This window comes from Budorcas taxicolor, chromosome 11 (genome assembly GCF_023091745.1).
Source record: "Budorcas taxicolor isolate Tak-1 chromosome 11, Takin1.1, whole genome shotgun sequence".
In the NCBI taxonomy this organism is placed as follows: Eukaryota; Metazoa; Chordata; class Mammalia; order Artiodactyla; family Bovidae; genus Budorcas; species Budorcas taxicolor.
Genome location: NC_068920.1, coordinates 155,745,759 through 155,749,427, shown reverse-complemented (window position 1 = coordinate 155,749,427; position 3,669 = coordinate 155,745,759). Strand labels below are relative to the sequence as shown.

The 3,669-nt window shown below is 45.8% G+C and overlaps 1 non-coding gene across 1 annotated transcript; it reads left to right on the top strand.

The window, feature by feature from the left end:
* Positions 1 to 73, top strand: TRNAS-GGA (transfer RNA serine (anticodon GGA)). The gene has a single exon. It is a non-coding gene; the product is annotated as a tRNA-Ser (tRNA).
* Positions 74 to 3,669: the final 3,596 nt, after the last annotated feature.

Here is a 3,669-nt window from a genome sequence, read left to right as displayed (position 1 = left end):
TCCCTGGTGGCTCAGAGGTTAAAGCATCTGCCTGGAATGCAGGAGACCCGGGTTCGATCCCTGGGTCAGGAAGATCCCCTGGAGAAGGAAATGGCAACCCACTCCAGTACTCTTGCCTGGAGAATCCCGTGGAGGGAGGAGCCTGGTAGGCTACTATTCCACGTGGTCGCAAAGAGTCGGACACAACTGAGCGACTTCACTTTCACTTTCATTTAGGTTCCTGAAGACATTGTTGAGTATCTGAACAAAACTAAATTGCTAATTCTAGTTATGTGAGAAAATCTAATTTTATTTTATAGTTCCTGAACTTCCCTAGTGATCCAGTGGTTAAAAATCTGCCTGTCAATGCAGAGAACATAGGTTCGATCCCTGGCCCAGGAAGATTCCACATGTCGTGGGGCAACTAAGCTCATTCGGTACAGCTACTGAGCCCATGTGCCCTAGTGCCCATGAGAAGCCAACAGAAGTCTCGGCACCATGGCTAGAGAGTAGTCCCTACTTGCTGCAACTAGAGAAAGCCCTCGGAGAGCAACAAAGACACAGCACAGCCAAAAATAAATGAAGAATTTAAAAAAAAAACTTAAAATCATAAAAATAAATAATAATAAAATTCCTATTGGTTGGGTTTTCCACTACTTCCAGCAAATCTAATCTCACACTGTTAATATATAAAGGATGGAAAGATGGAAGAATAGCTTAACACAGTGCCTGATATAAAATATGATCTCCTACAGGTCAGAAGATATAACCCAAAAAATATCTGATCTTTGTCCTAGGTCCCTAGGGAGATAACTTCTAAAATCTTTGAAATTTGCCAAGATATAGGAGTGTCTATCCTGGAAGAGGAAATGGCAACCCACTCCAGTATTCTTGCCTGGAAAATCCCATGGACAGAGGAGCCTTGCGGACTATAGTCCATAGGGTCACAAAGAATGGGACACGACTGAGTCACTGAGCACAGCAGGATTATCTTTGTTAAGCCCCTCGTTCACACCCAAGTTTATGCTAACAAGAAGACTCAGGATTAGGAGCTGATCAACAGAAAGACCAACCATGTAACAAGAGGTTTGGGGCTTTAAACCAGCTTATCCTCCCAGGAAGGAAAGGGAACTGGAGATGGAGTTCAGTCCTGTGGCCAATGAATCAATCAATCATGCCTACATAATGAAACCCTAATAAAAACCCTATATACCAAGACTCACTGGAGCTTCCTGGTTGGTAAACACACTGACACTGTGGGGAGAGAGCCTGCATTCAGGACCTTGACCTATGTCTCTCTTCATGTGACTGGTCCTGATTTATATCCTTTACAATAAACCTGTAATTATAAGTGTAGTGCTTTTCAGAGTTCTCTGTCCTTCCAGATAGTATTGAACCTGAGGGAGTCATGGGAACACCCAAACTTGTAGCAAGTTGGTCAAAAGTGCAGGTGGTCTGGGGAACCTTGAACTTGCAGCTGTCATCTGAAGTGAGGGCAGTCTTATTGGTCTCTGGATTAATTAGCTATTGCTATGTAATAAAGTATCCAAAACTTGAATGTTTAAAACAACAAACAGTTATTATCTTAAAGTTTTGTATGTTAGGAATTTGGATATAATTTAGCTGGGTGCCTCTGACCTAGGCGCTCTCGCAAGGCTTCAAACAAGGTGACACCCAGGGCTTATAGTCACTTCAAAGCTCACCAGGAGGAGGATCCACTTCCTAGCTCATTCGCATGGCTATTGACTGCTCTCAGGTGCTCAGTGACTGTTGGCCGGAAACATCAGTACCTCAATCTCTGGGTCTCTCCATAGGACAGCTCACAACATGATTGCTGGCTTCCAAAAGAGTGAGGAAGCCAGAGAGCAAGAAAGGGCAGGCAAGAGGGAAGTCGGTCTTTTTTTTTTTTTAGTTGTGGGATGCAGACTCTTTAGTTGCAGCATGTGAGATCTAGTTCCCCAACCAGGGATCAAACCCAGGCCCCCTGTACAGAGCACAGAGTCCTAGCCAGTGGACCACCAGGGGAGTCTCAGAAGTCAGCCTTCTTATAACCTCATTTCATAAGTGACATACTAACACTTCTGCTGTGTTCTCTTTATTTGAAGCGAGTCACTAGATCTAACCTACACTCCAGGGGAAGAGAATGACTCAGAACATGATTATCAGGAGGTAAGTGTCACTGGGAGCTGCTATGGACTGTGCCTATCCCCAAATTAGTAAATTGAAGCCATGACCCATAATGTGTTAGCATTAAGAGGTGAGGCCTTTGGAAGGCTGCTGCTGCTGCTGCTAAGTCACTTCAGTCGTGTCTGACTCTGTGCAACCCCGTAGACAGCAGCCCACCAGGCTCTGCCGTCCCTGGGCTTCTCCAGGCAGGAACACTGGAGGCAGTCAAATTTAAATGAGGTCATGAAGGTGGGGACTCCAGGTTGAGATTAATACCCTTATGAGAAAAGGAAGAGGACTTCGCTGTTGGCGCAGTGGTAAGCAGTCTGCCAACCAATGCAGTATGTGTGTGCACATGCGCTCAGTCATGTCCAACTCTGTGACCCCATGGACTGTAGCCCGCCTGGCTCTTCTGTGCATGGGATTCTCCTAGCAAAAATACTTTATCTGTTGAGCCATTGGGGAAGCCATACAGAAGTGGCTAAATGTTTAATTGTTGAGTAAATGCGGGTTTGATCCCTGGTAGAGGAACTAAGGGCTTCCCAGGTGGCGCTAGTGGCAAAGAACCCACCTGCCAATGCAGGAGATGTAAGACAGGCGGATTCTATCCCTAGGAAGATCCCCTGGAGGAGAAAATGGTAACCCACTCGAGTATTCTTGCCTGGAGAATCCCACGGACAGAGAAGCCTGGCGGGCTACAGTCTATGGGGTCGCAAAGTGTCGTACAGGCTGAAGCGACTTAGCACACACGCATGGGGAACTAAGATCCCACATGCCTTAGAGCAACTAGCCTGCGTGTTGCAACTACTGAGCGTGTGATCCACGAGAGAAGTCCGCATAACCAGCATAGCCACCAAAAAAAAAAAAAAGGAAAAGAAGAGATACCAGAGCTTCCTCTCTCTGCCATGTGAGAATACAGAGGGAAGGCAGTCATCTGCAAGCCAGGTAGAGGGCTCTTACCAGAACCCCACATGCTGGCATCTCTCAGGTTTCCCCAGCTTCAGAACTGTGAGAAATGAATGACTGCGGTTTATACCACCCAAGCTAAAGTATTTTGTTACAGCAGTTCAACCTGACCAAGAGAGGCATCATCCTCGAAATTTAATTCTCAACGCCAGGTCAAATCATGGCATGACCCTTGCCCCATCTCACAAATCTACCTCTGTGATGTACTTCTCAGCCGGGCCTTCAGGGCCCTAAATAAGCTCTCCCAGTTCTGTCTCTCTAGCCATCTTCCCCCCTGTTCCCATATGCTGAATGTGTTAATCAGTCCTAATGCCCCACACTTAGAGAGTTCTTCCTTTTCCTTATACTGTTCCCTTCAGTGAGAATGCATACCCAAGGTTTACCCTCTTCAATAATGCTGTCTAACCTGTTTCACTTACAGTATCTCTACCAAGCCTCAAAATAACTCAAAGATCTTAAGACAAGTCATATGAAACCCGTGTTGTAGATAAGACTCAGAAAATAACAAGCTACTGACACTTATTGAGCACTTAGTTTGCGGCAGGCACTATGCTAATG